At 44.6% G+C, this 13,958-nt stretch overlaps 1 protein-coding gene across 12 annotated transcripts in view; it reads right to left on the bottom strand.

Annotated features, from left to right (window-relative positions):
• Positions 1 to 13,958, bottom strand: part of SRC (SRC proto-oncogene, non-receptor tyrosine kinase) — a 77,556-nt gene that overhangs the window by 22,963 nt on the left and 40,635 nt on the right. The window lies entirely within an intron of this gene.

The raw sequence follows: 13,958 nt of genomic DNA, 5'->3' as shown, positions 1-13,958 counted from the left end.
TTTTCAACCCTCTCAAAGCAAGAGCGAGACAGGGTATGGCATGGTGGTGAGAGTGGGCTCTGGAGCTGGGCTCTCCACATCCAGATCCTGGCTCTACCCCTAAATAGCTGTGTGACCTTAGGCACGTGACTTAACTTCTCTCTGTGCCGTTTCCTCATCTGTAACGATGGGGTCATTGTGATAAATGCACAAGACACTGTAGGGTGCTAGGGGCATCACAGGTCACCCTGCACCTCAGCCGTTATTGATATTGTGTGATTCTGGACACACCAGGGAGGCGGGTTCCGATTATTCTTTGGGGAGGCAGAAGGCCTGGGAATCGGTCCAGAATTTCCTCTGAGAACCCATGAGTGGGGAAAAGGCCCCCTGACTGGCTGGGTCCTCGGGCAAGGCTGTTTGCCGTGAGCGCCCAGCCCAGCTATGAGACGCCCCCTGCCTGTGTGAATTTCAGCCTGTCCCGTGCGCCCCTGGGGCCTCAGGCTACCCAGCTGCACAATGGGGGTATGGTTTGCATGCTCCCTGGGACCACCCAGCTCAGAGAATGTGGGGTTGGGGAGGCCCTGGGGAGACCTTGAACAGCTCAAGGGATTACCATGGTATCCTGAGGGACAAGTCAATGGACCTGGGGACAGGTCCAAAGTCAGTTTCTATGGCAACCTATTCCATTGAGGTCACGATGCCCATCAGCACTCACCCAGCTGGTGTCCCACAAGAACTGCTGACCTGGTTACCTGCAGCCCAAGGCTTGATGGGGGCCCAACCAGCCCGCCCCCTAGCCACTTGCTTCCTGGTGCAGCATTTATAGTACCTACTAGCAGGCCCTGTGCTCCTCACTATAGGGGGACATAGAGATGAATTAGCCAGGTCCTGCCTCAGGACCCCAAAGCAGGGGACTTGTTTATGAGAGTTTAAGAGGAAGTAAAAATTTTAAAAAAAAATTTTTATGGAGGAGGAACTATCTAAGAGCCTGAATTTTCTTTAGAATAAAATAAATGTTGAGGAGTGAGCTCCCTGTCACTGGAGGTAATCAAAGACAGGAGAATGGGTGCTTGGCTGATGTGCCATGAAGGGAGACAGAGAGCCAGGGCTAGACCTTAAGGGCCCTTCCAGTATCAAGGATACATGTCACCTCTTGGAAGGGGACAAGAAGAAAAGACACAACCCCTGACCCCTGCACTCACAAACACGAAGACCACTCCCCACTGGGGCACTCAGAAAAAGCATAACAGGGACCTTTAAGACGAAGCTAAGGTCCTGAGCCACCAAGTGCAATGTTTGTTGGTTTGTGAGACTGTTTTTTTGGTCTTGGTGGTTGATCCTGGTGTTTGTGGAGAGGCAGACGGTTGAGGTTAAGAGCCGGAGTGCTGGAGCAGACTCCCTGGTTTGAATCCTGGCCTGCCGCCCTTCGCCTCAGTTTTCCTCTCTATCGATCGGGAATAACACCCGTGTCAGGACTGCTGGGAGAATCCGTGAGAAAAGTACACGGAACATGCTCAGGATGGCGCGGAACGTTGCCAGGCCTCCGTAAATGGTAACTTTTATCATTCAGAGTGGACTCTGAGAACTACAAGAAGATTAAAAAAAAAAGAAAAGAAAAAATAAAAGAAAATGCCCCATAATTCTGCCCCTAGAAGACAAACACCTGGGTGTGGTGGTGCGTTTCCTTCCAGCGTCACAGCAACGCAAGACGGTCAACAAACTGGGGTCCACCCAGTGCCCTCCACTGTGCACTCGCGGCTGTCAGGGCCAGGCAGGATCCATCTCCATGCCCCCAGAGACCAGGACGGGCCTGACACCCACTAGGTGCTCTGGAACTATTTGCAGAATAGACAAAAGACTAAATGGGCATGGATGTATAATTTGCATCCTACTTTATTCCTGCAATGCCACACTGAAAAGACTAAATATCATTCCGTGGTATTCAAATACTCCCAGAGCTCAGACCTTGAATTGGACCTTGCTCTAAGTACTTTGCAAACATTGACTCATCGGCTCCTCATGATAATCTAGGAGGTAAATACTAATCATGTCTTTATCTTACTGTTGAGGACATTAAGACACAGAGAGGTTGAAGAACTCGCCTGAAGTCACACAGCATGGGTGAGAGTGAAAAGGGGCCACCACACTGGGCAGGTGGGAATCAGGGGCTGAAACTCACAGGCCCCACCTCCTACCCCCAGGGACTGTCTCTCACAAAGCAGCCAGATGGCCTTGGAAGAGGGGTGAGAGGATAAAGCAGCCCACCCCACTCCCAGAGAAAGCCTGAGAAAGCTCCGAGCAGAAAGTGCTTGAGCAAGAATGGCCCACTGAGGGTCATGCAGGTAGCACTGTGGCCCCCACTTTCCAGATGAGGAAACTGAGGCCCTGAGATACCCAGAGGAGACTCTACACTGCCGCCTCCCTCTTTTCACTCAGTGTGTTAGTGTGTTCAGAGCATCTTCTCAGGCCACTCCAAGCTCTCTCGTTCTTTTTCTTTTCCTTTTTTTTTTTTTTTTTGAGATGGAGTCTCACTCTATTGCCCAGGCTGGAGTGCAGTGGCGTGATCTCAGCTCACTGCAACCTCCGCCTCTCGGGTTCCAGCGGTTCTCCTGCCTCAACCTCCCAAGTAGCTGGGATTACAGTCACCGAATACCACGCCTGGCTAATTATTATTATTATTATTTTTTTTTGAGACAGAGTCTCCTCTGTCGCCGAGGCTGGAGTGCAATGGTGTGATCTCGGCTCACTGCACCCTTCGCCTCCCAGGTTCAAGCAATTCTACTGCCTCAGCCTCCTGAGTAGCTGGGATTACAGGTGAGTGCCACCACTCCCGGCTAATTCTGGTATTTTTAGTAGACACAGGGTTTCACCATGTCGGCAGGGCTGGTCTCGAAAGCTACACGGCTCTTCACTCGATGACTCAGTGAGGGTGGGAGTTAGTCTCGGAGGGCTGCTTCCATGCTGTGGGACCTCACGAGAGACCACCCTCCTCCCTGGCACAGAGCTCCATCCTTGCACTTCCTGGTTCTGGGGCCCAACTGCCGAGTCACCATGAGTTGCTCCTTGGAGAGGGGCCAACCCCCCTCATCTCTTCCGCCACTTGCAGCCTCCAAGGTAGAGATAGACCCTTGCGGGGGTCAAGGGGAAGCAGTGGGGGCCCCACAATGGGGCTGCCTGAGGTTCCCAGGGAAAGGTGGCCCCTTTCCTTCGGGAAGCCACTCCTCACCGTGGGCTCTGGACTCCTCAGCAGACAGGGGCCTGCACTATGGCTCGCTCCCTCGAGAGGTGCCGAGTTGCTGCTATAAGAACTTTTCCCTCGGCGTTCCCAGTGCCTTGAGCTCAGCAGGTCCCCAAGTGGCCTAGTACCTCCCGCTAAGCCTGCATCTCCCCCCAACCCCCATCCCCATCACTGACTCAGCGACACCCCTGCACATCCCACCCCAGTCATTCTCCAGGTATTCGCAGAGCACCTGCCATGTGCCAAGCCCTGTGTGGGGCTCTGCCCTTGGGGAGCCCCGGGGTAGTTCCTGAATCTTCCTCAAGCGCATTCCTCCCCTCCACCCTGTCTATCTCCAGTCCTTCAGGCCAGGGCCCTGTGATCCTAGGCCTGGACACAGCAGTGTGGGCCCCTCCAGTCCACCCTCCCCTCACAGCCAGAGGCGGCTCTGTAAACCTCACAGACGACTGGGCCTCCTCCGCTTAAAACTCTCCACAGAAAGCCATTAACAACCTATGTGTTCCTCAGAGAGGGGCTGGTTAAATAAAGGGGCTCCAGTCCTCAAGTGGACAGCAGTGCAGCCATTACAAAGAATGAGAGCTGAGAGTGGCCTGAGAAGAGACCCCAACACACTGTTTCAGTGAAAAGAAGGCAGTGGCAGTGTAGAATCTCCTCTGGGCATATTAGGGCCTCAGTTTCCTCCTCTGGAAAATGGGGACGATGCTACCCACATAATAGGGTTGTGAGCAATCAAACATGATAATGCAGGTAGTGGGCTTAATGTGGTGCTGGGCCTGTAGCAAACATGAGCTGCTATTATCTCTGTAAAGAAGATTGAGCCTGGGCAACATAGTGAGACTCTATCTCTATAGAAGATTAAAAATTAGCCTGTAGTCCCAGCTACTTGGAAGGCTGAGGTGGGGGGATCACTTGAGCCCTGGAGTTTGAGGCTGCAGTGAGCTATCATCGCGCCACTGCACTCCAGCCTGGATGACAGAACGAGACCCTGTCTCAAAAAAAACAAAAAAAAAGAGAAGAAAGAAAGGAAATTGCACACACACACATGCACTCTGCCTGAGCAACACAGTGAGACCATGTCTCAAAAAAAATAAAAATAAAATAATAATAATAATAATTTTAAAAAAACTAAAAGAGTAGAATCGGATTGTTTGTAACACAAAGGAATGATAACTGCTTGAGGTGACGGATACCCCACTTACCCTGATGTGATTATTACACAATGTATGCCTGTGTCAAGATATCTCATGTACCCCATAAATATATACACCTACTATGTACCCATAAAAATTAAAAATTAAAAAAACTTTAAAAAAAGAAAGCTCTGGAAGGATTCCAAATTCATCACAATGTTTCATCTCAAAAGTGTGGGATGGGGAGAGGAAAATCCCTTTTTCACTTTACACCCTGTATCAGTTGACATTTAGAAATGACTTTGTCATGATTTTCTAAAGTGACAATTTTTTAAAAATATTCAAGAGCTTCCCATCATAACCCAGTGGATGAGGCCTAAAGCCATCACCTGGGTCCACACGGCCCTGCAGCTGGTGGTGCTGCCGTCTCCCATGGTGTGTCCCATGCTCCCACGGCGTGTCCCATCCTCCCACAATGATCTACCCAACCACAGGGTGCCACACGCTCTCTCTCACCTCCTGGCTCACAGATGCTCAGACCACACTGCTGTTCAGCCACTACACACCGGCCCCTTCCTTCCTGACTCTGAAGAACATCATCTCACCTCTTCTAAGGGTGGAGAGTAGGCCAGGAGCTTAGGAGCTGAGAGTGAGGACTCCAGTCAAACCTGGGTTCGAGTCCTGGCTGCACTTCTTAGTAGCTACATTTTCTTGTGCAAGTCACTTTGCCTGTGAGTTTCCTCCCCTTTAAAATGGGGATAGAAACCTAACAACTGAAAAGTACGAGTGAGAGTCCTTGTGGCAGAAAAAGAATAAGTGCATGATAAACAGCACACAATGTTGTTTACTGTTGTTATTATCATTCCAGGGAATAAGAGGAGGCAGTGGCAGGGCCTTGAATGCCAAGCACAAGGCTGGGCGCTTTACACACAGTTGGTTCTTAATTGACCCAACAGCACAGTGACGCAGGGACTGTAACTGCACCCACTTTACAGATGGGATCAAGGTTCAGAGAAACTAAAACCTTGTCCAAGGCCACCCAGCAAGTGAGTGCAGCAGAGCTGGGATGCTCACGGTTCAGGAGAGCAGTGTCAGAACCTACCTCTGGTACCCCGCCCACTGTGCCAATGACCCCATGCAACCCCCAAAGCAACACAGCAAACCCCAAAGCAACACAGGGGTCAGAGGGCAACCTATGACCTCATCGCCCACATCTTAGACCCTCCAGGGAAGCAGAAGCATCACAGAGCAGTCAAAAACTACAGGTGGGGCCGGGCACAATGGCTCATGCCCGTAATTCCAGCACTTTGGGAGGCCGAGGCAGGTGGATCACCTGAGGTCAGGAGTTAGAGACCAGCCTGGCCAACATGGTGAAACCCCATCTCTACTAGAAATACAAAATTAGCTGGGCATGGTGGCGCATGCCTGTAATCCCAGCTACTTGATAGGCTGAGGTAGGAGAATCACTTGAACCAGGGTGGTGGAGGTTACAGTGAGCAGACATTGTGCCACTGCACTCCAGCCTGGGCAACAAGAGCAAAACTCCATCTCCAAAATATGTATATATATATATATACAGGTGGCCCGGGGCCAGAATGCCAGGTTCAGATGCCAGCTTGCAACTTCCTAACCATGCAGCCTTGGGAAATGGGAATTGGTGTGATTGTTCCTACATAATGTGGGGTTCATTGTGAGGAAGCATGATGTCATATTTGTAAAGTGCCTGGCACATAGAAAGTGCTCAATATCTAATTGGCTATTATTATGATTTCTGTGGAAGACCTTGTTCAGACGCTTGCCCTCTTTTGCAGTCACTTTGACAGTTAGGCAAAAGCCTCCAAAATGCCTACTATATGTGCCGTGCCCTGTGCATGGTCCTGAGGGGTGTTGTCTGGTGGAGTTGATTAGGAGCCAAGGCCTACAAAAGCCCCTTTACAGGGAAAGAACCCAGAAAAGACAAGGATATCACTATGGACTGAATGTGCATCCCCCACCCCAGATTCACATGTTGAAGCCCTAATCCCCAGTGTGGTGGTGTTTGGAGGTGGGCCTTGGGAGGTGATTAGGTTTACATAAGTCATAAGGATGGAGTCCTTATGATGGGATTAGTGCCCTTATGAGAAGAGGAGGAAACCAGAGTCCTGTCTCTCTCTACCATGTGAGGACACATTAAGAAGGTGGCCATTTGCAAACCAGGAAGAGAGTCCTCATCAGACACTGAATCTGCTGCCACCTTGATATTGGACTCTCCAGCCTTCAGAGCTGTGAGAAATAAATGTTCATGGTTTAAGCTGCCCAGTCTATGGTATTTTGTTACAGCAGCCTGAATGAACTAAGATGCATGTCCACCAGTTAACCCCACTCTAAGACACTTGCCAATACAATTAGCTTAGAAAAAGAGGGTTGGGTGTGGTGGCTCACACCTGTAATCCCAGCACTTTGGGAGGCTGAGGCAGACGGATTGCTGGAGCCCATGAGTTTCATACTTTCCAGGGCAACATGGTAAAACACCATCTCTAAAAAAAAACACAAAAATTTGGCCAGGTGTGTTGGCTCATGCATGTAATCCCAATACCTTGTGAGGCAGAGGCAGGAGGATCACATGAGCCTGAGGAGTTTCAGACTAGCCTGGGCAACATGGTGAAACCCCATTTCTACCAAAAATTACACAAAAGAAATTAGCCAGGCATTATGGCCTGCACCTGTAGTCCCAGCTACACAGGAGGCTGAAGTAAGAGAATCACTTGAGTCTGGAAGGTTGAGGCTGCAGTGAGCCATTATCACAGCACTGCACTCCAGCCTGAGCAACAGAGTGAGACTCTGTCTCAAAAAAAAAAAAAAAAAAAAAAAGGAAAGAGGCCAGGTGCAACAGAGTGAGACTCTGTCTCAAAAAAAAAAAAGGAAAGAGGCCAGGTGCAGTGGCTCATGCCTGTAATCCCAGCACTTTGGGAGGCCAAGGCAGGTGGATCACCTGAGGTCAGGAGTTCGAGATCAGCCTGGCCAACATGGTGAAACCTCATCTCTACTAAAAATACAAAAATTAGTCAGGCATGGTGGCAGGCACCTGTAATCCCAGCTACTCGAGAGGCTGAGGCAGGAGAATCACTTGAACCCAGGAGGCAGAGGTTGCAGTGAGTGGAGATCATGGCACTACACTCCAGCCTGGGTGACAAAGTGAGACTCTGTCTCAAAAAAAAAAAGAATAGAAAAAGAAATTGAAGAATAAATGGAATTAGAAAAGAGAAGGTAAGAGTATTATTATTGGCCAGGTGTGGTGGCTCACACCTGTAATCCCAACATTTTGGGAGGCAGAGGCGGGTGGATCACCTGAGGTCAGGAGTTCAAGATCAGCCTGGACAACATGGCGAAACTCCATCTGTACTAAAAGTACAAAAATAAACCAGGTGTGGTGGCGCATGCCTGTAATCCAAGCTACTCTGGAGGCTGAGACATGAGAGTCGCTTGAACCTGGGAGGTGGAGGTTGCAGTGAGCCAAGATTGCACTACTGCACTCCAGCCTGGGCAACAGAGCAAGACTCTGTCTCAAAAAAAAAAAAAAAAAAAAGAGTATTATTATAGTATTTGGTATAGGTATAAGTCTGGGAAATCCAAGAGAATCTACTGCAAAACTATTAAACCAAAAGCAAATTAAGTAAAGTGGCAGGGAATTAAGTTAACATTCCCAAATCAATTATGTGTATATATACCAATTGCAATTAGAAAATAAAATGAAAGAAAGCTTAGCATTATTAAAATATCGGCCAGGGGCAGTGGCTCACACCTGTAATCCCAGCACTTTGGGAGGCCGACGTGGGCAGATCATGAGGTCAGGAGTTCAAGACCAGCCTGGCCAATATGGTGAAACCCCATCTCTACTATAAATACAAAAATTAGCAGTGTGTGGTGGCAGGCACCTGTAGTCCTAGCTACTCGGGAGGCTGAGGCAGAAGAATCACTTGAACCCAGGAGGCGGAGGTTGCAGTGAGCCGAGATAATGCCACTGCACTCCAGCCTGGGCAACAGAGCAAGACTCTATCTAAAAAAAAAAAAAAAAAAATTATTCATAAATCAATCTAAAAGTTCAATGTGATCCCAATTTAAAAAAAAAAACCAAGTTTTTTTTAACTAGGCAAGTCAATTTCTAAATTTGTAAGTAAAAACATATGAATAAGAGTAGCCAGAGAACTCCTAAAAAGAAGAGTAATGAGGGAGAAACAGCCCAACCAGACAGTAAACCTTACTATAAAGACACAGTAATTAAAACTGTGTGCTATTGGCACATCAGTACATCAGGGGAACAGAATAGAGTCCAAAAGTTGTCCTGAAACATATGGGAATTTACTATATAATGAAGATGGCAGTTTATACCAGTGAGAAAAAGGTGGATGATTTTTAAGATGGAGCTAGGACCAACAATCTGCCATCAAAAAACAAAGCTGGATCTCAATCTCACTATATATGCCAATAAATTACAAATCAATCAGATTTAAACCACAAAATACTCAAACAATAAAGCTCTAAAAAGGGGAAGAGCTGGGTGTGGTGGCTAACGCCTGTAATCCCAACACTTTGGGAGGCCAAGGCAGGAGGGTTGTTTGAGTCCAGGAGTTTGAGACCAGCCTGAACAACATGGTGAAAACTCATATCCACAAAAAATATATATATGTATATGTGTGTGTGTATATATATACATATATATACAAATATATGCATATATGTACATATATGCGTATATATGCACATATATGTACATATATGCGTATATATGCACATATATGTATATGTGCATATGTGTATATATGTACATATATGTGTATATGTATATATGTACATGTATGTGTATATGTATATATGTACATATACATATATGTGTGCATATGTGTGTATATATGTACATATACATATATGTGTGCATATACGTGTATATATGCACATATACGTGTATATATGCACATATACGTGTATATATGCACATATACGTGTATATATGCACATATACGTGTGTATATATGCACATATACGTGTGTATATATGCACATATACGTGTGTATATATGCACATATACGTGTGTATATATGCACATATATGTGTATATATGTGTATATGTACATGTATGTGTATATAGGTACATATGTGTGTGTACATATACGCGTATATATGTACATATATGCGTGTATATGTACATATATGTGTGTGTACATATATGTGTGTATATGTACGTGTGTGTACATGTGTACATATGTGATGTGTGTGTACATGTGTACATATGTAATATATGTGTGCATGTGTACGTATGTACATATATGTGTGCATGTACATGTGTACATATATGTGTGTGCACGTGTACATATGTACATACATGTGTGCATGTGTATATATGTACCTATATGTGTGTACATGTGTATATATGTACATATATGTGTATATGTGTATATATGTATATATGTGTATATATGTATATATGTGTATATGTATTTATATATGTATATATGTGTGTGTATATATGTGTATATATGTGTATATATATGCATAAAGGGGAAAAGATAATGAATTTTCATATCTCTGAATGGGGAAAGCATTCCTAAACATAACATAAGACCTAGAAACCATTTTTTAAATGATAAATCAATCTACATAAAAATCTGATATGGCTCAATAGACATCATAAACAAGTTCAAAGGACAAACAAAGAAAAATAATTGCAACTCATATGATAGGTAAGGGTTTTTTTTTCTTAGCATGTATATAATAAGCTCCCATAAAATAAGAAAAATGACAACATATAGTTTACAGAAAAAGCAAACAAATGGCTCGCAAACATATGACAAGATGCTCAACCTCACTCATAAGATAAATGCAAATTCAAACCATACCAGCCACCCAACAACAGCAGATACACATTCTTCTCAAGTGCACATGGAACATTCTCCGGGATAGACCATATGCTACACCATAAAACAAGCCTCAATAAATTTAAAAGGAGTGAAATCATACAAAGTATGTTTCCAACCACAATAGAATGAAGTAAGAAATCAATAACAGAAAGAAATTTGGAAAATTCAAATATGTGAAAACTAAACAACACGCTCCTCAATTACCAGTGAGTCAAAGAATAAATCACCAAAAAGCTTAGAAAATACTTTGAGATGAAAGAAAATGAAGATACAACATATCCAAATATATGGATGTGGTAAAAGAGAACTTAAAGGGAAATTTCTAGCTGTAAAATCCTATATTTTTAAAAAAAGAAACCGTCTAGATGTGGTGGCTCACGCCTGTAATCCTAGCACTTTGGGAGGCTGAGACAGGTGGATTGCTTGAGCTCAGGAGTTCAAGACTAGCCTAAGCGACATGGTGAAACCCCCATCTCTAAAAAAAACACACACACACACACGAAAAATCGTCAGGCATGGTGGCACCTGCCGGTAGTCCCAGCTACTCGGGAGGCTGAGGCAGGAGGACTGCTCAAGCCCCGGAGTTCAGAGCTGCAATGAGCCATGATTGTGCCACTTACACTCCAGCCTGGGCAACAGAGTGAGACCCTCTCTCAAAAAATAGAAATAGGCCGGGTGTAGTGGCTCACGCTTGTAATCCTAGCACTTTGGGAGACCAAGGGGGGCGGATTGGAGGTCAGGAGTTCAAGACCAGCCTGGCCAACATGGTGAAATCCCATCTCTACCAAAAATACAAAAATCACCCAGGTGTGGTGGCAGGTGCCTGTAATCCCAGCTACTTGGGAGGCTGAGGCAAGAGAATTGCTTGAACCTGGGAGGTGGAGGTTGCAGTGAGCCGAGATCACACCATTGCACTCTAGCCTGGGCAACAAGAGTGAAACTCCATCTCAAAACAAATAAATAAATAAAAATAAAAATAAGAAAGATTTCAAATCAATAACCTAAATTTCTACCTTAAGACACTGGGAAAAGAAGAGCAAACTAAACCTAAAGCTATACAAGGAAGGAAAGAATAAAGATTAGAGCAGAAATTAATGAAATAAAAAATAAAAAGCAATAGAGAAAATCAACAAAACCAAGAGGTGATTCTTTGGAAAGATCAACAAGATTGACAAACCTTTAGCTAGATTGAACAAGAAAAAAAGAGAAGACTCAGATTACTAAACTCAGGAATGAAAGGGAAGACATTATTACTAACCTTAAAGAAACAAAGATTATAAGAGACTACTATGAATAATTCTATGTCAACAAACTAGATAACTTAGATGAAATTCCTAGGAAAAAAACACAAATTATCAAAAAATAAGAAGAAATAGGCTGGGCACGGTGGCTCACGCCTGTAATCCCAGCACTTTGGGAGGCCAAGGCGGGCAGATCACCTGAGTTCAGGAGTTCAAGACCAGCCTGGCCCACACATATATGGTGAAACCCTGCCTCTACTAAAAATAAAAAATTAGCCGGGCGTGGTGGCACATGCCTGTAATCCCAGCTACTCAGGAGGCTGAAGCAGGAGAATTGCTTGAACCCAGGAGGCGGAGGTTGACGTGGGCCGAGATGGCGCCATTGCACTCCAGCGTGAGCAACAAGAGTGAAACTCCGTCTCAAAAAAAAAAAAAAAAAAAAGAAGAAGAAGAAGAAGAAGAAATAGAAAATTCAAATAAATCTAAAGCAAGTAAAGAGATGGAATTATTAATTTTAAATCTTCTCACAGAAGCAGCCCAGGCCCAGATAGCTGGACTGGTGAATTCTACCAAATATTTAAAGAAGAAATTATACCAGTTCTTCTCTAGGAAACACTTCCCAACTCATTTTCTGAAGCCGGTATTACCCCGATACCATAACCACACAAAGACATCACAAGAAAAGAAAATTACAGACCAATAACTTTTATGAAAATGAATATATATATTACATATATATAAATCTTCTACAAAATACTAGAAAACTGGATCCAGCAACATATGAAAAGAATTAGATGCCATGACCAAGTAAGACCGATGTCAGGAATATAAAGTCGGTTTAACTTTTTTTTTGAGACGGAGTCTTTCTCTGTCACCCAGGCTGGAGTGCAGTGGCATGATCTCGGCTCACTGCAACCTCCACCTCCTGGGTTCAAGCGATTCTTGTTCCTCAGCCTCCCAAGTAGCTGGGATTACAGGTGCCTGCCAGCACAGCCGGCTAATTTTTGTATTTTTAGTAGAGACAAGGTTTCGCCATGTTGGCCAGGCTGGTTTCGAACTCCTGACCTCAGGCAATCCTCCCGCCTTGGTCTCCCAAAGTGCTGGGATTACAGGCGTTAGGTACCAAGCCCAGCCAAAGTTGGTTTAACTTCTGAAAATCGATTAATGTGATACACTATACCAATATAATAAAGGTCAAGAACCATGTAATAATTCTAATACATGTAGAAAAAAGCATTTGACAAAATTCAACACTCCTTCATGACAAAAACGATAGAAGGGAATCTCCTCACCCAGATAAAGAGCAGCAATGAAAACCTCATGGCTAGGCCGGGTGTGGTGGCTCACACCTGCAATCCCAGCACTCTGGGAGGCAGAGCCGGGTGGATCACCTGAGGTCAGGAGCTAGAGACCAGTCTGGCCAACATGGTAAAATCTCATCTCTACTAAAAATACAAAAATTAGCTGGGTGTGGTGGCAGATGCCAGCAATTCCAGCTACTCAGGAGGTCGAGGCAGGAGAATCGCTTGAACCCAGGAGGCAAAGGTTTCAGTGAGCCAAGATCGCACCACTGCACTCCAGCCTGGGTGACAGAGTGAGACTCCCATCTTAAAAAAAAAAAAAAAGAAAAGAAAGAAAAGAAAAAAGAAAAAGAAAACCCCAGAGCTAACATCCTACTTAACGGTAAAAGACTGGGTGCCATCCCCCTAAGATCAGAAATGAAAAGAATATCTACTCTCACCACTTCTATTCAAGATTGTACTGGAGCTTCTAGCCTGGACAATTAGGAACGAAAATGAAACATAAGGCATCCAGATTAGAAAGGAAGAAGGAAAACTCTCTTTTTTTGCAGATAATATGATCTTATATATAGAAAATCCTAAGAATTCCACCAAAAAATCAGTAGAACTAATAAATGAGTTCAGCAAGGCTGTAAAGTACAAATCAATATACAAAAATACATTGTATTTCTATAGGTTGGCAATGAAGAATCCAAAAATAAAATTAAGAAGGAAATTTATGATAGCATCAAAAGAATACTTAGGAATAAGATTAATAAAAGTATAAAACTTATACTCCGAAAACTACAAAAAAATTTCGAAAGAAATGGAAAGACATCCCGTGTTCATGGCTCAGAAGCCTAAATATTATTAAGATGGCAATACTCCCCAACTGGTCTGCTCCCCATCAAAGTCCCAGCTAGTTTCTTTGCCAAAATTGACAAACTGATCTTAAAATTCATATGGAAAGTCATGGGACCCAGAATAGCCAAACAGTCTTTAAGAAAAACAAAGTTTGAGGACTCACACTTTTCCATTTCAAAACTGTAAAACAACAGTAACAGCATGGTACTGGTATATGTGTAGACTTCTAAACCAGTGGAGGGGAATTCAGAGTCCAAAAGGAAACAATCACATTGACAGTCAATTGATTTTATACAAGGGTGCCAAGACAATTCAAGGGAGAAGAAGCTGGA

Source organism: Gorilla gorilla, chromosome 21 (assembly GCF_029281585.2).
Source record: "Gorilla gorilla gorilla isolate KB3781 chromosome 21, NHGRI_mGorGor1-v2.1_pri, whole genome shotgun sequence".
Lineage (NCBI taxonomy): Eukaryota > Metazoa > Chordata > Mammalia > Primates > Hominidae > Gorilla > Gorilla gorilla.
The sequence above is the reverse complement of the archived record's forward strand: the minus strand, read 5'-3'. Positions and strand labels throughout refer to the sequence as shown.